This window comes from Balaenoptera musculus, chromosome 12 (assembly GCF_009873245.2).
Source record: "Balaenoptera musculus isolate JJ_BM4_2016_0621 chromosome 12, mBalMus1.pri.v3, whole genome shotgun sequence".
Classification (NCBI taxonomy): domain Eukaryota; kingdom Metazoa; phylum Chordata; class Mammalia; order Artiodactyla; family Balaenopteridae; genus Balaenoptera; species Balaenoptera musculus.
The window spans coordinates 35061226-35084867 of NC_045796.1; the positions used below are offsets into that span (position 1 = coordinate 35061226).

The 23642-nt window shown below is 36.8% G+C and overlaps 1 protein-coding gene across 5 annotated transcripts in view; it reads left to right on the top strand.

Annotated features, from left to right (window-relative positions):
* The window catches only part of PTPRK (protein tyrosine phosphatase receptor type K), a 565097-nt gene that overhangs the window by 474760 nt on the left and 66695 nt on the right, over window positions 1-23642 (top strand). The gene's annotated exons all lie outside the window — the stretch shown is intronic.

The following is a 23642-nucleotide window of genomic DNA, read 5'->3' on the forward strand; positions in this document are numbered from 1 at the left end:
AGTAGTTGATTCATTTGGAGTAAAAATGAATGGCCATATTCTGTTTGTGCTGGCATCTTTCCTTTCATCATTTTTCTCCATCTAATCATCAATCTGCTCAATTAAGCATTTGTTTTATACTCTTGATTTGTAAAGGCAATAACAAAAGACTATTCCCTTGACTCATGAGGAGTAATAAAAAAGCTTCACAGAAGAGAAAAAATATACACTTTTTCAATTCAAATACTGAGATTCCTCATGATATTTTAACCAATAAAGCAATCCTAAATGAAGGAAAAGAGAAAGTATATACAGATGCATATAATGTATAGGCATTTATTTTATTTTAAAAACTTGGCATATGGATCAAGAGTTAAAGTTGAAATTTTTAGAAGATAATAGCAGAAGGCATTTAGGACCTATGCTTTTCCGGATTTGAAATAGAACCAGAAATGTAAAATGGTCTCATGTCAGCCTGCGAGAAGTTTTTTAGATATGGATAAATGATTCTAAAATTTAAAATTTTCTTATTCGGCTATTTAATTATTTGCATTTATATAAGCTTAAGTGTCATTTTGTCCCACGCTCAATACAAATAAAATTATGATGACAAATATCATTATATTTTGACTGCAGGAGAGTTGGGATTTTGGAAATTAGATTTACCATGTGGCATAGAATATTTGCCAGAAACTCAGAGGTAGTAAGATAGGGTCCATTTGTGGTAGTTTCTTCTTTACCTAATAATCTAGCCCTGCTGTACATCTGGGTCTCAGGTTGACAGTGTGGTTTACTGCGTGAAAGAAATCTGGCCCCAGACTATCTGGGTTCAAATCCTGACTTTGCCCCTTCTTACTGTTCTTTAAAGTTGAGCAAAATATTTAACCTCTCATTCTAAAAATAAGAATGATAGAGTACCTACCCCTTACTATTATTGTGAAGATTAAAATAATTTATATATACAAAATGCCTGAATAGTACCTAGTATACTATAACTATCAGTTAAGAGTTAACTGCAATTTTATCATCACCATAATTATCATAATCCTTTCGTACCTTGCTTCAGAAGGACATAATCTGTGTTATGTAGTAATGAAAGAAATAAAAATAAAAATGAAACTTAAGTTTTCATGATAGAGATTACTTGGGGAAAAAGTAAGGGTTTTTTTTTTTTTTTTTTTAATTTGTTTATTTTTAATATGTTTCTATCCAGATCTAATGTAATGCCTTCTCTGGACACTTAGCATTTTTCTACATAGAAAAAAAACACATTATTAGGGTAAAATTACTTTTTGCCTGACTATGTTTTAAACTAACAGCATACAAGTATGGTCAGCTTTGGTATAAAAATTTTCAGTATGAAAATTAAAACGTTTCTGGCAGGGCATGTTGAAGATACACTTATTAAATGACGTAACCATATTGACTAGGAAGCGAAGAAGGAACCTTCTGGGCAAGGAATGATTCAATATTTCACAGGTGTCTAGTATACATAGGCAAAAACCTATTAAGGTGTATACTCAAAATGTGTGTACTGGGGCTTCCCTGGTGGCGCATTCGTTAAGAATCTGCCTGCCAATGCAGGGGACACGAGTTCGAGCCCTGGTCAGGGAGGATCCCACATGCCCCGAAGCAGCTAGGCCCCTGCACCACAACTACTAAGTCTGCGCTCTAGAGTCCACGCGCCACAACTACTGAAGCCCGTGGGCCTAGAGCCTATCCTCCTCAACAAGAGAGGCCACTGCAATGAGAAGCCCGCGCACCACAACGAAGAGTAGCCCCCACTCGCCGTAACTAGGGAGAGCCCGCGCGCAGCAACAAAGACCCAACACAGCCAAAAATAAATAAAAATATAATAAATAAATTTTTTTAAAAATGTGTGCACTGTACTGACTTAGGGCACTGGAAATTCTTGTGGGAAATGTGAAAGAATTTAAAAGCCAAGAACAAGTAGCCCACACACTAGAATAGCATGATCATTTTGAAAATATTTTGACTTGTGAAAATTATTCTAAAAAATTTCCAATGTAATGGATTGTTTCCTGCCTTCTTGGAAGTCACACCTGTTGGTAGCCAACAAAAAAAGAGAATACATACGTTGACTGGTAAAGAAAACATATGAATAATCAACGTCATAATGTCTAAAATAAATAGTGATGTGAATATATATTATGAGACAAAAGAAGCGTTCTGGGAGTTAGGTTCATTGCGGTTGGGATCATTGGTCCTGCTCTCTGACTCACATTTAGTTAAGAAGTCCTTGAGAAGATATGTGTCAGGAATGGAGTGGAAGGGTTAATCTAAATTATACTGGAAATCATGAAAGTCATACCGTTTATAAAATAGCATATCCAAAACCAAAATTGTAAACATACGAAAAGGAATTTAGTCCGCTGCTATCTTTGGAAAGCAAAAAGGAGAATAAGTCTCAGGAAAGGTTTCTTTTGTACATCAAGAAAAAGGGCCAAGCTTGGAAAGTCACTTGTCCAGTGAAGAGCGTCATGCAACTTGCATGCTCAACATGTATAGGCACAAGTCTCTCTGACCACTGAAAGAACTGACCACTGATATCAGTTTGCTTTATGTCTTTTTACATATAATTTATAACAATGCTCAAAACTGATATACACCCACAAAATTATTTGTAAATTAGCAGCTAAGGATCTTGTGCCATGGTGCCATAAAGAATGTGTACCACTATAACTTTTATTTTTTTCTCAAGGAAACTATTCAGTGAGTGATATTTTAATGGTTAGATTTAAATATGAAAATATTATATGATTATAATAGAAATTACTCAGTGGGTTTTCAAAAGTAGTTCTCAGGAAATATGCTTTATCCATATTAAACTAACAAGAGATGCATTTCAATTGAATTTTTATTTTATCTTGGTCAATAATATCTAGCATATTATATCATTTAAAATATTCTCATTATATAAATAATCATTTTTGGAACCACATACTCAATTTACATAAAATTATTCTATAAGCAAGCAAGCATTGATAAGTAATCAAGATATCAAATAATTCCCTAGAATAAAACTAAGAAATAAGACCAATAGTATATGAAATTGAAAGTATTATAATCTGTTTATATAAGTAGTTTACATTTTGAAACTATTTTGATTGTGTCCAATTTCCCCTCATCTGCATTTCTGGGGTTTTTTTTAGAAGAAAACTGGTAACTTAAAATTTTAATTTCGATGGAGGTTCCTATGTTGGTAAAATCTGTCCATTTCCAATAAAAGCTATCAAGTTTAATAGAACAGAAAAGTGTAATATAAGTAAATTTATTTGAACATAGCATTTAAGGTTAAAAAGAGGATTTTTTTCTTAAGTTAATGAAATACAGCTACTTTTTATGTTGTGACAAACCCTTAAGTTTTCAAGTCAAGAATGGATTTTATTCCAAATCTCCATTTGTAAATAGTTTGCTTTGGCAAACTGCTGTTTGTCTACCCATCAACCATTCTTTGACTTCTTCCAATTTCATTTGGATATCAATATGCCAGTCATGTATTTAGCATTTATTTAATGCCTGTTGTACACCAAACAATGTTCTAGGCCTTGGGGATAGAGCAGTAAATAAATATAGACAAAGCCCTAACTTCTATGAACTTAAATCCCAGCAGAGGGAAACAGACCAGGCACAAATTCTTTGCAGAGAAATAAAGCAGTAAGTGAGGATAGGGAATGCTGGGACTTGTGTCTAGGGCATTGCTATTTTGTATACAGTTATCAGAGAAAGACACTGGTGAGATGAAGGAAATGAGGAAGGGACCCATGTAGGGGAGCAGCTTTCACGGCAGAAGGAACACATGCAAAGACCTTGAGGGCAAAGTGCCTTCACTGCTCAGGGAAGGTGAGCTCAGACTCGGGATGAATCAGATTGGTCTTAATTAGCGATTCTCAAACTTTAGCTTGAGTCAGAATTACCTGGAGGGCTTGTTAAAGCGGATTGTTGAGCCTCAACTCCACAATTTCTGAATCAGTAGTCCTGGAGAGGGGCTCAAGAATGTGCATTTCTCACAGGTTTGCAGCTGAGACTGATGCCATTGCTCAGGTGACTACACTTTGATAATCACTGGTCTTCCAAGAAAATTTTTTCTTCCTGACTTTTGGAAAGGAGAGATAGCAGAGACTACCTCCAACCCATCCATCTTATTTTGAGCATTATTTTGTAAGGATGTGATATTTAGAAAGTTGAGAACCAAATTGGCTAAAAAGAGGAGAACATCAAAGAAAACAAATAAGCCAACTCAAAGCCCTAACAACTCTGAGCTGAGATACCCATTGCTGGAACTCCTTAACTCCAAATATTTATGTGTGAAAATAATAAATGCCCTTATTATCAAAACCACTACTGGTGGGTAATCTGTTACTTGCAGCAGGTAGTGTCTGAACTGACATTTGATTTTTATTTCCCCTTAGGAATAATAATGAAAAATAGTAGTTTGGTTCCAAGATGAGGTATAAAGGACCAGCTATTTCATGGAACGATTGGAAGAGAGCACTTAAAGTCCATATAACTCAATCATTGACCTTTAAAAGTAGGGAATCTCCTGTTAGGTGTCAGTCTAGAATATCAGGAACCCGTTTGTTGCCTTGGCATATGTACTTTGGTAGGATTATCCTTACTTGGTCCTCGAAGGAGCTGGAAAGGGGGAACCCACATGGTTCTTCTAGAAGCCATGGAAAGAAGAGAATTCCAAACACTAAAGCAAGCATATGTCCATTCATCCATTCATTTAATATCAGCTTATTTATTCTTTTGATAAACCCAAAGTTGACCTGTGATTGTGAAAGGAGTTGGTTTAACTCTTTTGTATATTCCCATCCTGGGAATGGTCTAAATCAGATCATTATTAATTCAGAATATTACTTATATTAAACAATGATGATATAGGTCTTTGCCAACCCCTCAAAATATCTTGACTTCACTGCTAGCATGCATTTTAAACATGCATTCCAATATTAAGAAAAATTCGCTTGTCACAAAAGAGTAGGTGTGCATGGAAGATTTTATCCAATATATATGGAAGCATACAAACACTGGTAATATTTTATTTACTTTATTCTTTCTTCCTTCCTTTGCTATTTATTCCCTAATTACTGGATAAAGAATAGTTTCTTAAAAAACATTTGCTTCATAGTTTTAGTTTTGTCTTATGCTCCTTTTGTCAAATTTTTTTTCTTGGTGCCCTTTTCTCTGAGTGTGCAGATGGATGAAAGTGCCTTATTTTAAGTGATCAGGCATTCAAAAATAACAAGCATGAGAAGAAAAAGAACACTTAGCCTGTCAAGAAGTTACAGTAATACCATGGAAGCTCCATTTGGTTGTACCACGTGTGTAGAATCTTTCTGACTGAATTCATTCCCACCATATTTATCACACATGAACTTGAGTACATCTCAACAATCTCGGCTCTTAAATTGCACTCTTGGGCAGTATCCTTCACAGCTGCAGAGAAGGGGGATTTGAAAGTAGGGGTGAGGTCTGAAGAAAAAAATATATTTAATTGGATTTCAGGCTCTAAAATCCTAACCTTAATTTCTTAAATTTTACGAAGATGCTTTATATTTTGCCAGCTACATGTTGAAGGAAATGGTAAAGCATCAGGAAGAAATTTTCAGATCCATTTATACCGCTTTTTATGCTGATGGAAACTAAGGTCAACTGTGATACTTTAGTCTGGCTATTAAGAAATTCTGGGTAGGGGTGGGGCTTTTCTTGGTCCTGAGGATAGAATTAGCTTTGAGGAAGCTGCCAGCTCTTCTGAAAAATTGTAATCAGCAAGAATAACTTTGTTCTTCCTCTGAATGCCTAAGTACTTTGGCTGGTACTCACACTCCTTTCTCTCCCAAAGGAAAAGAATGTGCATCATTCTTCTTGCCTATTGTATCTATGTACTCGTTTTCAAAAATTAATCTGATTTGGGGTTTCATTTTTCTTCAACTCAGAAGGGAGGGAATTGCAGGAAAGTATATTGGTAATAGACTACAGCCCGAGGAAAACGAAAGTATATCTAAGTGAAACCAAGCAGGGAGGAAGTACAATTTTAATAAAGCTTAAATCAGTGATTCATGGCTTGGAACTAACCTCTGTCAGGCAGCAATATTTCCTGGTGCTCTGTCAAAGGCCTTATCATTGTAAATTCTTTTTTTTTTTTTTAATACAGAGAAAGTTACTAAAAATTAACAGCTAGTAGATTTTTTTCAACTTATTTGCAAAACTAAAATATTCCTTTGCTTTTAAAAAACTAGAGTAGAAGAAAAGCATAATATTTCTACAGTGAAGTCAAAGGCTAATGATTCTCCAAATTATATATTATTCCGAAATTTCTTAGGATGAAGAACTGTCTAGATGGAGTGTAAGGTTTATGAGGGTAGGGGTAACATCCGCTTACTTTTGTGAAGTCCATGCCTGATATTTAATATAAATGCAGTCTCTTTGGAATGAATGAATATTATTGTCCAGAATTATTTCACTTTTCAATGCCTTGAAGATATATTAGTCATCTTCTTTTACTACGGCTCTGTTTTATTGACATACTTGAGTAATAATTTGAAGTGTTTCTTTTTAATCTACAGAAAAAGAAAAAAATTAATGAATAAAAACTTTGCCAAGTCAGTTTTTGCTTCCCTTCCATCTAAACTATACTACAGTCTTAGAATGTAAAAAAAATTATGTAGAAAGAAAAGTTTTGCTTGAGTTATTCATTTTATTTTTTCTTATATTAATTTTTACCTTTTTCTTTATGAGGAGAGTAGGTTTAGAAAGTAGTTAAAGACTAGAAAAACTCGAATAAAAATTGTGTATGTAATCTAAGTATGTATGCTGTGTAAGTATTCTGCTAAAGTAATGGGCAGTTTTCAAAAACAGAAAAGTTACTGATGGGAAATTTCTGGCTAGTGATGATTTTTAATTCATTTTAAGAAGCCAATTGAACTTTATTAACTTATTATTATACTTATTTCTTATAATTTTTAGCAGTTGTACATTAAGAAAATATTACTAGTTTATTTTGCAGACATTTTAGAAATTTCAAGAGCATTTCCTCTATTTTTGTAACAAACTATTTTTGAAATTGAAAATAATGCTTACATACACACACCTGTTATATACAGAATATTAACATGAGCCAGGAATGCAGGTGGCCTCAGGAAACTAGAAAGGACAAAGAAACGATTTTCCCCTTTGAGCCTCCATAAGGAACACAGGCCTGCCAAACCTCAATTTCAGTGCCATAACATTCATTTAGGACTTCTGACATCTAGAACCATAGATAATAAATTTGTGTTGTTTTAACTCACGAATGCGTGGCAATTTGTTACAGCATAAAAAGTAACTAATACAGATTTTGGTGCTTGGAAGTGGGGTCCTGCTGTAACAAATACCTAAAAATATGGACATGACTTTGGAAGTGGGCAGGGGCAGGGGCTTGGAAGAATTTTGAGGAGCAGGACAGAAAAAGCTTGAATTGCCTTTAACATACTGTCAGTAGAAACGTGAATGCTGAAGTGTCTACTGACAAGGGCTCGGAAGAAAATGAGGAACATGTTGCTGGAAACTGGAAGAAAAAGGATCCTTTATATGCGCCAGAAATTTAGCTGAATTGTGTCCTGCAGTTACATGGGAAGCAAAATTTGTAAACGATGAATTTGGATATGTAGGTGAGGAGATTTCTAAGCACTGTTGAACGTGCAGCCTTTCTGCAAACACACACGTTCACACACACACACACATTTATTATTTGTTGGTATTATTATCTTTATATAGTGGCAGTACAGATTCCCTATTTTAATCCTTTGATTTTGAACAAGGCAAATGCTAAACAATAGAAAACTTAAATTATTTTTATTCTTAGTAATTAAAAACAGGTCTTTAGAGTGAATCCCCACATCAAAAGGATTACGTTAGTTTTACTGCAGTATTATGGTAACATGAGCTCTGCCTCTCTTTTTTTTCTGTATTTATCCGATTGTAGGAATAAAAGATTAAAATCCAGTTTGGCCTCATTGAAGCACATTTGCAGAGTGTTATAGAGCATTGGTTTATGATTATTGCTCCATAATACACAAAGTATTCTTTATCCCCTATCAGTTTAGTGTCTGAAATTATGCATTCTATTCAGTTTTTAATGAAATGTGGATTACTTTAAAGATTATCTCTCTGATTTAATAAATGGCATTAGAGTAGAAAGTTAATTGGATCTTTCTTGAATGAGCAGTAACCACTATGTGTGATTGATAGGAGGAAAAGACAGTGAATAACATTTTTTGATTTGTTTTATGTGTTTAAGACTTTTAGATTAGTAAAGTGGGTATTTTTGTGATCAGTTTTCTCAAGTAAATTATGTAGCACCTATTACCCTTGTAAAAATCATGGTAAAATTCTAATTTCTTTTAAAAATAAAAATTTCTCAGATTTTGTGAAATTGAGATATAAAAAATGCCCCATACTTGAACACATATAATTTAGTGTGTTTTCATTTTAAAGACAGAAAATGAATGTTATCACCCAAACATCGAAATAGTTCTAGATTTGTCACCTTCCGTTTTTTACACGAATTTCAACTGAACTTTAAAATTCGGAATCTTGTTCACTTCTTTCATTGTCTGCTCTTTATTCCAAGAGCCCCTGCTGAATTTACTGGCAAAGAGATTACCACTTCCGCGTCCTTTCTTTAGGAAATGCAGAAATTCATGTTTGTAAATATGATGCTAGAGGTGACAAAGTGATTATCACCACATTTTGTATATCCCTGGTGGTAGCAGAAGGAAGTTTACAGTTTAAGTACCACTGGCCTTTCATGAAATATACAAATTGTCCTTTTAAACCAGTGTTACTCTTCCTGATAGAAGTTTGTGTGTGCAGGTGTGCCTTCCATATTGTAAATTCAAAAAGACAGTGTTTTCTTTGCTGGCTGTTGCTGTTATTTACAACACCTGGCTTTACATCTGTGCCTTTAAAGTCCCAGTCTTTGCCTTTGAGGAAACCATCAATTCTTGTATACCTCCTGCTTTCTTGGTCTCTTTGCTGCTATTCTTTCCCAGGTGAAAATCCAACTAGGCTATGCCTTTGAGGTAGGATTTCACTCTACTAGTAAAACTTTCCTCTGCTCTCCCTGATACCATCATCTCAGTTCTGACTCCTTTATAAAAAGCTGCTTTGTATTGGCCAGGTATTCTTCTGACATATTCAGCCAGTAGGGGAGATAGTTTGAAGTAAACGTGGTTCATTGGTGGTGATCTAACAGTGCACTAAAGACAAGAGCAAATAAGAAAATTTTTGTGGAGAAATAAGGAAGAAAGAAAACTGTAGGTCCTAGGAAGTATGTAGCTAAGACTTCACCTCACATAATTCAGCTTTTCTATAGGCTTCCTACCATATCGATTTTCAGAAGTGCTCATGGTAACAACTACTTTTGTTGGTCTGTGATTTTTTTAAATTTAAGTTTCACATCATCATTGTGGCCAATAGTCATCCCTGGACTACATCTTTGTCCATTGCTTAATTCCCTACACCTACCTGTTCCACCAGCTGCTAAACATTGGGAATTTGGTCATCCATCCACAATGTATTTATTGTGTGCTTACTCTCTGTCAGGCACTCAGCCAGATATTGAGCTTCAAGTGAGAGGGTTGTGGGATGGAGAGCAGGACACCTGTATGCAGTTACTATGCAGAGCAGGTTTGGGGTAAAAATAGTCATTGGCCACATCTGTCTTAAATCATGAGCTATTGTCTTCTTCAGGGAGATTCCTCAACTCTGCCAGGATCTGTTCTTGGAAATAGGATGCTTCTCTTTTCATTTTGGTAGGATATTTACAGTCTATGTTATAGACTTGCTATAATCTAGAATTAACTAAGAACCTGCATTAAACAAATATCTTCCTGTATGAAAACTATGGAGGTGTTTTTGTTCAGATTTTATGAAACAAGTCACCAACCTAAGGTTGTGTTGTAGATGCAAAATTTTACATGTTTACCTAATGTGGGGATCTCTTTCCAGACTTATTTATGATCATAGAGGCATATCTATATTTCTGTTTCTACCTAAAGATAGATTTTTTAAAAATTTGCCATCATCCTAAGAGAGTGGTCTGAAGCTTGCATTTTTTTAACACCTTTATTGGAGTATAATTGCTTTACAATGTTGTGTTAGTTTCTGCTGTATAACAAAGTGAATCAGCTATATGTATACATATATCCACATATCCCCTCCCTCTTGCATCTCCCTCCCACCCGCCCTATCCCCCCCTCTAGGTGGTCATAAAGGACTGAACTGATCTCCCTGTGTGATGCAGCTGCTTCCCACTAGCTATCTATTTTACATTTGGTAGTGTATATATGTCAGTGCTACTCTCTCACTTGGTCCCAGCTTAACCTCCCTGCTCCCCATGTCCTTGAGTCCATTCTCTACGTCTGCATCTATATTCCTGTCCTGCTCCTAGGTTCGTCAGAACCATTTTTTTTTTTAGATTCCATATATATGTGTTAGCATGTGGTATTTGTTTTTCTCTTTCGAACTTACTTCACTCTGTATGAGACACTCTAGGTCCATCCACCTCACTACAAAAACTCGATTTCATTTCTTTTTATGGCTGAGTAATATTCCATTGTATATATGTGCCACATCTTCTTTATCCATTCATCTGTTGATGGACACTTAGGTTGCTTCCATGTCCTGGCTATTGTTAAATAGTGCTGCAGTGAACATTGTGGTACATGTCTCTTTTTGAATTATAGTTTTCTCAGGGTATATGCTCAGTAGTGGGATTGCTGGGTCATATGGTAGTTCTATTTTTAGTTTTTTAAGGAACCTCTGTACTATTCTCCATAGTGGCTGTATCAATTTACATTCCCACCAACAGTGTAAGAGGGTTCCCTTTTCTCCACACCCTCTCCAACATTTATTGTTTGTAGATTTTTTTGATGATGGCCATTCTGTCCGATGTGTGGTGATACCTCATTGTAGTTTTGATTTGCATTTCTCTAATGATTAGTGATGTTGAGCATCCTTTCATGTGTTTGTTGGCAATCTGTATATCTTCTTTGGAGGAATGTCTATTTAGGTCTTCTGGCCATTTTTGGATTGGGTTGTTTGTTTTTTTGATACTGAGCTGTATGAGCTGCTTGTATATTTTGGAGATTAATCCTTTGTCAGTTGCTTCATTTGCAAATATTTTCTCCCATTCTGAGGGTTGTCTTTTCATCTTGTTTATGATTTCCTTTGCTGTGCAAAAGCTTTTAAGTTTCATTAGGTCCCATTTCTTTATTTCTGTTTTTATTTCCCTTTTCACTAGGAGGTGGGTCAAAAAGGATCTTGCTTTGATTTATGTCATAGAGTGTTCTGCCTGTTTTCCTCTAAGAGTTTTAGAGTGTTTGGCCTTACATTTAGGTCTTTAATCCATTTTGAGTTTATTTTGGTATATGGTGTTAGGGAGTGTTCTAATTTCATTCTTTTACATGTAGCTGTCCAGTTTTCCCAGCACCACTTATTGAAGAGGCTGTCTTTTCTCCATTCTATACTCTTACCTCCTTTATCAAAGATAAGGTGACCATATGTGCGTGGGTTTATCTCTGGGCTTTCTATCCTGTTCCATTGTCTATATTTCTGTTTTTTTGCCAGTACCATACTGTCTTGATTACTGTAGCTTTGTAGTATAGTCTGAGTCAGGGAGCCTGATTCCTCCCGCTCTGTTTTTCCTAAACAAGATTGCTTTGTCTCTTTGGGGTCTTTTGTGTATCCATACAAATTGTGAAATTTTTTGTTCTAGCTCTGTGAAAAATGCCATTGGTGGTTTGATGGGGATTTCATTGAATCTGTAGATTGCTTTCGGTAGTATAGTCATTTTCACAATGTTGATTCTTCCAACCCAAGAACATGGTATATCTCTCCATCTGTTTGTATCGTCTTTAATTTCTCTCATCAGTATCTTATAGTTTTCTGCATACAGGTCTTTTGTCTCCTTAGGTAGGTTTATTCCTAGGTATTTTATTCTTTTTGTTGCAGTGGTAAATGGGAGTGTTTCCTTAATTTCTATTTCAGATTTTTCATCATTAATGTATAGGAATGCAGGAGATTTCTGTGCATTAATTTTGTATCCTGCTGCTTTACCAAATTCATTCATTAGCTCTAGTAGTTTCCTGGTAGTGTTTTTAGGATTCTCTATGTATAGTATCATGTCATCTGCAAACAGTGACAATTTTACTTCTTCCTTTCCGATTTAGATTCCTTTTATTTCTTTTTCTTCTCCGATTACTGTGGCTAAACTTCCGAAAGTATGTTGAATAATAATAATGGTGAGAATGGGCAACCTTGTCTTGTTCCTGATCTTAGAGGAAATGGTTTCAGTTTTTCACCGCTGAGAACGATGTTGGCTGTGGGTTTGTCATATATGGCCTTTATTATATTGATGTAGCTTCCCTCTATGCCTACTTTCTGGAGGGTTTTTATCATAAATGCATGTTGAATTTTGTCGAAAGCTTTTTCTGCATCTATTGAGATGGTCATATGGTTTTTCTCCTTCAAATTGTTAATATGGTGTGTCACATTGATTGATTTGCATATATTGAAGATTTCTTGCATTCCTGGGATAAACCCCACTTGATCATGGTATATGATCCTTTTAATGTTCTGTTGGACGCTATTTGCTAGTATTTTGTTGAGGATTTTTAAATCTATGTTCATCAGTGATATTGGCCTGTAGTTTTCTTTCTTTGTAACATCTTTGTCTGGTTTTGATATCAGGGTGATGGTGGCCTCGTAGAATGAGTTTGGGAGTGTTCCTCCCTCTGCTATATTTTGGAAGAGTTTGAGAAGGATAGGTGTTAGCTCTTCTCTAAATGTTTGATAGAATTCGCCTGTGAAGCCATCTGGTCCTGGGCTTATGTTTGTTGGAAGATTTTTAATCACAATTTCAATTTCAGGGATTGTGATTAGTTTGTTTATATTGTCTATTTCTTCCTGGTTGAGTCTCAGAAGGTTGTGCTTTTGTAAGAGTTTGTCCATTTCTTCCAGGTTGTCCATTTTATTGGCATATAGTTGCTTGTAGTAATCTCTCATGATCCTTTGTATTTCTGCAGTGTCAGTTGTTACTTCTCCTTTTACATTTCTAATTCTGTTGATTTGAGTCTTCTCCCTTTTTTTCTTGATGAGTCTGGCTAATGGTTTATCAATTTTGTTTACCTTCTCAAAGAACCAGCTTTTAGTTTTATTGATCTTTGTTATTGTTTCCTTCATTCCTTTTCATTTATTTCTGGTCTGATCTTTATGATTTCTTTCCTTCTGCTAACTTTAGGGGTTTTTTTGTTCTTCTTTCTCTAATTGCTTTCGGTGTAAGGTTAGGTTGTTTATTTGAGATTTTTCTTGTTCCTTGAGGTAGGATTGTATTGGTGTAAACTTCCCTCTTAGAACTGCTTTTACTGCATCCCATAGGTTTTGGGTCATCGTGTTTTCATTGTCATTTATTTCTAGGTATTTTGGGATTTCCTCTTTGATTTCTTCAGTGATCTCTTGGTTATTTGGTAGCATATTGTTTAGCCTCCCTGTTTGTATGTTTTACAGTTTTTTTCCTGTAGTTGATATCTAGTCTCATAGCATTGTGGTCAGAGAAGATACTTGATATGATTTCAATTTTCTTAAATTTACCAAGGCTTGATTTGTGACCCAAGATATGATCTATCCTGGAGAATGTTCCATGAGCACTTGAGAAGAAAGTGGATTCTGTTGTTTTTGGATAGAATGTCCTGTAAATATGCATTAAGTCCATCTTGTTTAATCTGTCATTTAAAGGTGTGTTTCCTTATTTGTTTTCATTTTGGATGATCTGTCCATTTGTGAAAGTGAGGTGTTAAAGTCCCCTACTATTATTATGTTACTGTCGATTTCCCCTTTTATGGCTGTTAACATTTGCCTTATGTATTGAGGTGCTTCTATGTTGGGTGCATAAATATTTACATTTGTTATATCTTCCTTTGTTTGGTCTGGTGGGTTTTTACCTTGCTCCTTCATCTGCTGCATATTTCTCTGTCTTCTCATTCTGTTTAACTTACTGTGTTTGGAGGTCTCCTATTCGCAGGCTGCAGGTTTGTAGTTCCTATTGTTTTTGGTGTGTGCCCCCAGTGGGTGAGGTTGGTTCAGTGGCTTGTGTAGGCTTCCTGGTGGAGGTGACTCGTGCCTGTGTTCTGGTGGGTGCGGCTGGATCTTGTCTTTCTGGTGGGCAGGGCCACATCTGATGGTGCGTTTTGGGATATCTTTGAAGTTAGTACGATTTTAGGCAGCATCTCTGCTAATGGACAGGGTTGTGTTCCTGTCTTGCTAGTTGTTTGGCTGGGGCATCCAGCACTGGAGCTTGCTCTCCGTTGCGTGGAGCTGGGTCTTAGCACTGAGACGGAGATCTCTGGGAGAGCTCTCTCTGATTGATATTATGTGGGACAGGGAGGTTTCTGGTGGTCAAGTGTCCTGAACTTGGCTCTCCCACCTCAGAGGCTGAGGCCTGACACCAGGCTGGAGCACCACAACCCTGTCAGCCACATGGCTCAGAAGAAAAGGCAGGAAAAAAGAAAGAAAAAATAATAATAAATTTTTTAAAAATTATTAAAATTTAAAAATTTAAATAATAATTTTTAAAAAAGAGAGCAACCAAACCAATAAACAAATCTACCCATGATAACAAGCACTGACAACTATACTAAAATAAACATGAATATCAGAAACAAATCAGTTGCAGACAGCAAACCCAAGTCTACAATTGCCCTCAAAGTCCACTGCCTCAATTTTGGGATGATTCGTTGTCTATTCAGGTATTCCACAGATGCAGCATACATCAAGTTGATTGTGGGGATTTAATCTGCTGCTCCTGAGGCTACATGGAGAAATTTCCCTTTCTCTTCTTTGTTCGCACAGCTCCTGGGGTTTAGCTTTGGTTTTAGCCCCACCTCTGCTTCTAGGTCACCCTCAGGCATCTGTTCCCACCCAGACAGGACGGGGTTAAAGCAGCTGTTGATTAGGGGGCTCTTGCTTATTCAGGCCGGGGGGAAGAGAGGGGTATGGTAGTTATAATTGGAATGTGAGGCTAGCCTGTGGCGGCAGAGGCCGGCATTATGTTGAAACAGCCTGAGGCGCTCCGTGTGTTCTCCTGGGGAAGTTGTCCCTGGATCACGGGACCCTGGCAGTGGCGGGCTGCACAGGCTGCGGGGTTGTGGTTGGGGGGCAGATAATGACCTGTGCTTGCACACAGGATTCTTGGTGGCTGCAACAGCAGCATTAGCGTTGCATGCCCGTCTCCAGGGTCTGCGCTGCTAGCCGCAGCTCGCGCCTGTCTGTGGAGCTCATTTAGGTGGTGCTCTACCTTCTGTGGGCAGACAGGGAAGGAATCCTCTCTCCTCGCACACCCCGAAACAATGGTCTCTTGCCTCTTAGGCAGGTCCAGAGTTTTTCCTGGACTCCCTCCTGGCCAGCTGTGGCGCACTAGCCCCCTTCAGGCTGTGTTCATGAAGCAAACCCCAGTCCTCTCCCTGGGGTCTGACCTCCGAAGCCCGAGCCTCAGCTCCCAGCCCCCACCTGCCCCAGCAGGTGAGCAGACAAGCCTCTCCTCTCAGGAGTGCTGCTCGGCACCGATCCTCTGTGCGGGAACCTCTCCGCTTTGCCCTCGGCACCCCTGTTGCCGCGCTCTCCTCCGTGCCTCTGAAGCTTCCCCCACACCACTCCCCGTCTCCACCAGTGAAGGGGCTTCCTAGTGTGTGAGAACTTTTCCTCCTTCACAGCTCCCTCCCAGAGGTGAAGGCCCCGTCCCTATTGTTTTGTCTCTGTTTTTTGTTTTTTCTTTTGCCCTACCCAGGTATGTGTGGATTTTCTTGCCTTTTGGGAAGTCTGAGGTCTTCTGCCAGCGTCCAGTACGTGTTCTGTTGGAGTTGTTCCACATGTAGATGTATTTTTGATGTATTTGTGGGGAGGAAGGTGATCTCCACTTCTTACTCCTCCGCCATCTTGAAAGTCCCCCCCTGAAGCTTGCATTTTTTAACTTAAAATGTCTTGGACATATTTTCAATTTAGAAAATACAGATATTCCATTGTGTGAATGTATGTTTAATCCTTCCCCTATTGGTGGACATTTAGGATGTTCAAAAGTGTTACTATTACATACAATAGTGAATTAAACGTTGTTGGCTAAGATGTTTACATTTTCTGTTATAGGACAAATTCCTAAAAGTGATATTTCTAAGTCATATATATATATGTTAAAATATTACAAATTACAGTCAAAAAGAATTATATAAATTTACATTTCAAACAGTATATTAGAATGCTGGTTTCTCCATACCCTTATCACTACTAACTGATACCAGTCTTTTAAGATTTTGCTTGTCTAATGGGTTTTATTGTTAAATGATCCACATATTGATACCACTGATTGTTGCTTTAAAACCATGCTGTAAAGAATGAAGAGATGATCACAGGAACACAGTTAACTATTTATGTGGTGAATTTTGTTTCAAGTTGATGAATGAAAAAAATTAACAAACATTCCAAAGTCTTTTATTGAAGTCTGCTGCTTTGAGAAAACCTGGAAATACTTCAGTTTGCTTTGAAATATTTTCAAGTGCATAGCGGTTTTGTAACATTTCCTGAGCTACAATAGGTTGTAAACCATCTTGGTTTATGATATGCTTTTATTAATCACTGACCGTCTGATTTCAGAATTCTTCAGACATTCTCACAGTGAGTGGGGAAGTATTCATAGAAGTTGTGAAAAGTGTCCTTTTTTTTATTCTTTAAAAGCAAACAAAATGTGTCAAAAAATAATCAAAGTGGAGGAAATCATGAGTAGCCACAGGAATAAGCTGGGATTCATTTGGTAAGCTGGTTGGCAGAGGCAAATGTGGAGAGTATTTTTAAATTCACTGCTAAGAAAAATTTTTAATCCAGTTTAAAGTAGCTATTTGAAAAAGTCACACAATACTTTGCAGAGTGACAACAAGACAAATGTCACAACAATCATAAAAAAATACATAAAGTACATTAGTATTTTAAACTTCTCCTGGAAAAAAAATGGTTACATCTCTTTTAAGATATATATCCAAGCTGAAAAAAAGTTAGAAAAATATGCACATCACCAGCTAAGTTCAGTTTGAATTGTGTTTACCAGATGTTTGGATAGAAATCTTTTTCAGTGTTCAATATATGATGTCTGTGAAACATTGCTGTAAAACATCTAAGCTGTATATCCTGTTTGTTGATAAAGAACATATGTTTTGGGGAATCGGTGTTAAAACCACATGGAAATTTATTGTAAAGCAAAAATTACAGTTTTACTCTCAATATAATAATTGTTTTAAAATTCTTAAAAAACAAAGCGAAATTTCACCATGATATATACAGTCATCTAAAGTAATATATTGCAGAGAAAATATAAGAATATTTCACACTGCTAAACTGTGGATTACTTCTGTTTCAGAGGAATTCAGTTTTAGACCTGCCCAAATAACCTGTGATGTGCTCATCTCCCTGATCTCTTGTCATGATCACAAGATATTTATTTACTGAAATGACGCTAAAAATGATTTCTGCAGATGCCTAAAACATGACTTCCTTCTCTCTATTTTTCTGTATCAAAATAAAGACTTCATTGAGATAAATATGTACTAAAATCCTAATTATGCTAGACTTACATGTGTTAGTGTCATATGAATAATAAAATCTAAATTTGATTTTCTAAGTATTTTAAGTAAGCGTCTTAAGCCTTGATAGGCCAAGGTCCAGGAGACTCTGAGAAGTCTGGAGCCTCAGGTGGAGAACTCTCTCAGAAGACTGACTTGCCCTGCATTTTCTTCATGCTTTTATTTGGATTCATTCACAGGAACAGTTGCTCATCATGCAGGGTATCAGGAAATGACCTAAATTAACTTTTCTGCAGGAAGTAGAAGAACCTCAGGATAGGAGACTCCAGTTTCAAATTTCCCCTGAGGTGTAAATTAATTCAGTCTTTATCTGGGATGACTTAAACGACTTAGTATATAATGTCTCTTGTTTCTCCCAAAGAGGATCTATGAGCATCAGAGACCCAGGTCTAGTGATCAGATACACAGGACTGCTTACTGAGAGGAGGCAGAAAAATCTGATCAGCTCAAGATAAAAGGGTGGGGGCGGGTGGCACTGTGAACAAGACTCACAACTAAAAGACTGAGTTAGGAGGAAGACTGAAAGAAATCAGGTCATTAATTTAAAAAGAGAAAAAAAGGGATTATCGGTAGTCCTTTTCAAGGAACCTTTATAATTTTGAGAGGTACCTATTTTTTTTTTGGCCATTTTGTTAATTCTTTATTTCCTATATTTATTTCAATATGTTATTAAGAATGTGTCATGCTGTGTATTAAGTATAAACAGTCTCAGGAGAACAAAGATGAATGAGATATGTTTATTGATCCGTAGGCACTGACACCCTACTTTTCTACATTCTTTTTCTTGCCATTTTCCATTGATGAAGGTTATTTATATTCTCTTTTGTCTATGGCTTATAACTATCATTTCCCCTCTTAAATATTTTTTTGGTAATAATTTCTTACCTATAAAGGTAGTGTTCTTTATACAACTATGTTACTAGCAGCCAACTTAGAGTTTGGTTATCTGAAAAACTATTTGTCTCCAAAGATCTCCTGAATGGAGCTGCTCCTAGGACCATGATGTGGCCACCACAGAATATAAGATCTTGTAAAACTCAGTGGTTTTGTTGAACTCATTCTCCCTCGGCCCTTGGATTCCCTGTGCCGTAATTGCCTGGACCTCTTTTTGTTCATATTTTGAGGAATTTTTATGGAAGAGAGATTCCCAAACCATACTAGTCCTCAAAATAACAACTATTTGGTAAGGGCTTCTTTACTGTCATGAAACAAAATCCATTCAGTGTACGAACATACATAATTTTTAAAAGTAATCAATAAAGTTTCCCAACACTAATATATAAAAGAGCTAAAGGAAATAACTTAAGATAGTGTGTACTTCATTACCTAAATGATTGGACACAACCACACAAAAAACATATGGAATACTCTGATGTTTGCTGCTATTCACTGCTCTGCCCTCCCACAACTAAATATTATAGAGCCTCAACTGTAATCATTGGGAGACCTAAATGTCCCTACACATTTTCTAGGTGCTTCCAGAAGTCACTAGTTGCCCTACTGAGAACCACTGTTATAGAACTTAACCTTCCATACCAGTGCATATTTTTGGCATTTGTCTCTATTTGGTTGCTCCAAGGAACGCTTGGCTGTGGAGCCTCTGTGAGCACAGAATCATAGAATATTTTCTTTTTCGAGTTCCCAAAATAGAACCCAGACATGCCACACTTGGACATGATACATTTTAGTGAGCATATCTTCAAGTGGTAGATTATAAATTGAAAATCTGAATTTCCTTATATCATTACCATGTTGCCATCATGTGTCCAGGTGTATTGGCAGAAACCACTCACTGAAGGATTTGCTAATGTTTCATGAAAAGAGAATTAATATAATTGTTTTTAATAAGTAATGTCCTTTGAGTGGGAAGACAGCATTTTAAACAAAAAAAAAAAAAAAAGAGAACTCCCTAATTTTTTTTTTTAACCAGCACAAGCAACATTAAATAAGTGGTTTCAAAATCATGTGTATTTCACTTTCCTCTTTCTTCTTGCTGCTATTTCTTTGTCACCCAGCTCACATAACCACAAAACACGACATTCCTTCACATATGTGCTTCTCTACCAATTTTTCACTTTATACCACTTTGATTTAAACATTTCACTCAAATCAGTCCACAAATATTAAGGAACTATATACTTTACATATCTCCAGTTCATGTTTCAGCATCACATCTTGCCCATCTACTGCTGATTTCCCAATCCTTTTTCTTCAGATTAAAAACAAAACAAAAATAGCATCTGACACAACTACTCTACTCTCCAAAGAGGAATTGTAAAGTATTAAACTTTAACAGTTTTAAATGCTAAAACTGTTAACATTTAAAAATGTTAAAAACTTTTTTGAAGGCCTGTTTTAAAATCTATGGAGACTATAGGTTTCACACAACTCAGATCCCTTGTCTTCTTTGGTATCAGTCTCTACATCACCTCATTTACTTTACAGTGCCTCGGATATTTACTATTTTTGTACTAGCTACATGAATGAATGAATGAGTGAATGAATAAAATGTGTTTGTTAAACATGCAAATATAAAATCTAAACAAGTAAATATATTTCTTCAGTGAGGATTTCAATGATTCTTTTCCTTTACCAGAGGGTAGCTTGTACCAAACACTTTGGTTGAAACGCTGCTGATCACAAAAAGGCCATCAATTTGAATGCATGTTATAGCTTTTCAATCATGTTGTTGGATTATTTCCTGAAAACCTAAAGAAGTTGATTGGGCTGCCTTAGCTGCCTTTCTCTGAAGTGAGACACATTTAGTCTTTAATGGCTTTAACTGTGCACATAGTTCTTTCTGTTTTTATTTTATTTTATTTTTTTAATGCACTGCCCTTTGTATAAAAAAATAATATGGATAACATAATTTTGAAGATGGTTTAGTTACCATTTGTACATTTTGACCAGGGCATAGCTTGTACTGGAGAACCCATCTGGATTCAAAAAACTGGTCATATGTGTAAAGGAGTGTTTCTTTTTATGTGAAGACGTGTGATACCTGAGGGGTTCAAATTCTCATTAGCATTCATAGGACCCTAATCAGATCCAATATTGTGTACAATACTATTCCTGACTGGTGAAACTGACCTTTAATCACCAGTGTTACCTTATAGCACAAAATCTTTCATTAAATATAAAACCACCATTTCATTTAACTTCTAAATCTGTGTCAGTAAAATAAAACAAAAATTTATCTTAATGCAGTAATAGCAGACATATGCTGTTCTATTCTAAAATCCTCAGAAATCTGGCAAGGTGAAAATTGTGAACATAGCTATGATCTCATGAAGTTCGAATATAGTCCTAAATGTTTTGGAAAGAGATTTGTGAGCTGGATTTTCATGCTCTAAATCTGACTTCAACAACTGCTACTTTCTACCACAGTTCAGCCAGTATACCTCAGTATCTCCAGACATTTCCCAGCAAAATCCACTTTCAGACTAAGAGCATAGCTCTGGCATCTGTGTCAGGTCCTAAGTGCTCCCCTTATGTACCAAAGTCTGTAGTTCTTTTCTTAGTTACTAAGCAGGGAATACAAACAACTGGAAACGATTTAGAAGGACTGAAAATGTGTTCAGTCTTTTCCTATCTTCTTCACATCTCTTACTTTCTCCATTTCCCAAAAGCTCCGTATTGTCTTCACCCACATTCCCATCAGTTTCAGACATAAAAACTCAGCTGCTTTCTTTCTGGAAAGATCACATAGCTTAGAACTAGTTTAAGGTACACTTCTGGGTTATCAAAATCAATCTTTAAAAAATATATTTAATATCCAAGGGAATAAGACCTGGTTCCAGGTGCCCGCAGTCCTGTCATGACTGTGCTTTTGCTTTTCACCTGGTGAACCTCACTGCTGCCGATTTTCCTTCAGCAGCCAGACCTACATCTGTGCCAGATGCTACTGACTCCTTTCTTCATGGGACTGATTTAAAATATAAAAAACTGAAGAACCTACATAACCTTTCAACCCTTGGAAACCAGAATTACTGCATCTGTTCATCCTATTAGAGAGCTGTATGTTTTCACCCTGATAGTTTGACTGTTCATATTTGATGCTTGGTTTTTTAATCTAATTATCATCAGTTTATAGGCAAGTGAGACATTATAAATAATGACCTTTATATTTGGTTGAAAATTTCCTGGATTATAATCAGAGTTTAGAATTACTCTCCTAGAAGTATGACTTGATGAAGCTATTGGAGCGGTGGCCTTTACAAACCTTTAACAAAATAGGGAAAGTCCTGTTACTGATCTTCATTAGGTGACTGGCTAAGCTTGTGGGAATCAGCATGACGCATCACACAGAGCCAGAAGCCAGAAGGAGGAAACCACAAGGAGGCTGAGAAACAACACACAACCCAGAAGCAGGGGTGGGGTGGGGCAGGAACCAACCAGTACTGACTTGCAGGGAAGACTAAGTTGGGAGGCAGAGCTTACACGCTGGAGGTGAGAGGCATAAGCTGAGGACGCCGCCAGAGTCTGCCTTCTGCAGAAGCTGGAAGTTAGGAACGGGTCAGAGGTCAAAATCAGACAGGATTTTGAGATCGGAGCAGGCACAACAAACAAGAAACGCTTGAACTGTTCAAATAAAGCCCGCCTTCCGCAGGAAGTCCCTGCTCTTGTGACTGCTACTAGACTGCCGCCAGCTGGAAGCTGAGACAAGTGCAGCTTGGTAGCTTGTCGCACCTGGAGGGCCTTGACCTGGGGGGAAGGTGCAGCAAAAAACAGGGCCTGAGCTCCAGGACACTGATTCAGACAGGCCACTAGACCAACTGGTCAGCTGCTTTTCTTATAGGGAAAGAAAGTAGGGGGTGATTCATCTCTTAGTCACTTTAAATTTTAGTGTTTCTTAAGCTGTCTTAACTTAGTTCAAAATCTACAAATTGAAAGACAAAGGAAAAGACAAGGAAAGATGAGAAAAGATTGAGCTGGGCTCAATTTGATTGCAAAACATTTGGAGGAATGGGTTATTGGGGGACAGAAGCATAGGTGATTTTTAAAACTGGAATTTGAAGTTTCGGTACTTGGCTTATTTCTCATTATCTGTCTGCTCCTTGCAAAGCCCCACAATAAAGGTAATTACCACAGTCTAGTCTTACATAGAACATACAGAAGTTTTATACCAACACTGAAATTACTGCATCAGTTTTTTTCTGAAAATGACTCAGGAGAGTTCAATTTCACATCTCTCCTCTTCTGAATTTCCAACATTTATTCTGCAGCATTTACATAGTCACACAACTTGTACTGTGATTTTGTGCATTTTATTTCCAGACAAGGTGCAAAGTTTCAGAAGACAGGAACTATACCTTTAGCTGTGATGTGAAGGGAAATGTACCAGGCTTTGGAATCAGATAATCTGGGTTCTACGAATCAAGTTGTGTGGCCTTAGCCAAATCACCAGTCAGCAGCGTTACCTAAACTGTACATCCAGTTAGATGAGTGGTTTTTGAGGATGTGGGGCAAGATGAAGTCAGAGCATTCAAAGCTTAAGTTCCTTATCTCTGCTTCAGCTACTGTGTCTGCCCTCTCATTTATTTCTTTTCTTGGGCTTCTACATAGGACTTTAAAATTTCCTTGCTATTAAAAGTTTTGGTGATATGGTGATGTCTAACATCACTTCCAAACATGGAGTTTCATCTTATTTTAATTTATCTGCCAGACATATCTTTAGTGTCTTTCTTTGGACCTAGTAACTGTCTAGTAAATATTTGTTAGGGGAGAAAAATGAATGCTGTGACTCAATCATGCAATGTTCAGATGTTCATAACAATTTCCATGTGAAAAGTTTTGTGTAGCCTGTAGCGAATGACATTTTTGACTTTTGAGGAGAACTCCTTTCATGTCAGCTTGAAATTTTTCTTGAACTTGATCTCTGACTTAGGGAAATAAGAAGCAAACCTGATGTGCACGTGCTTTGTGCAGAGAATGAGCTGCTTTTAAGAGAATAATCCAACCGCTATCTGATCA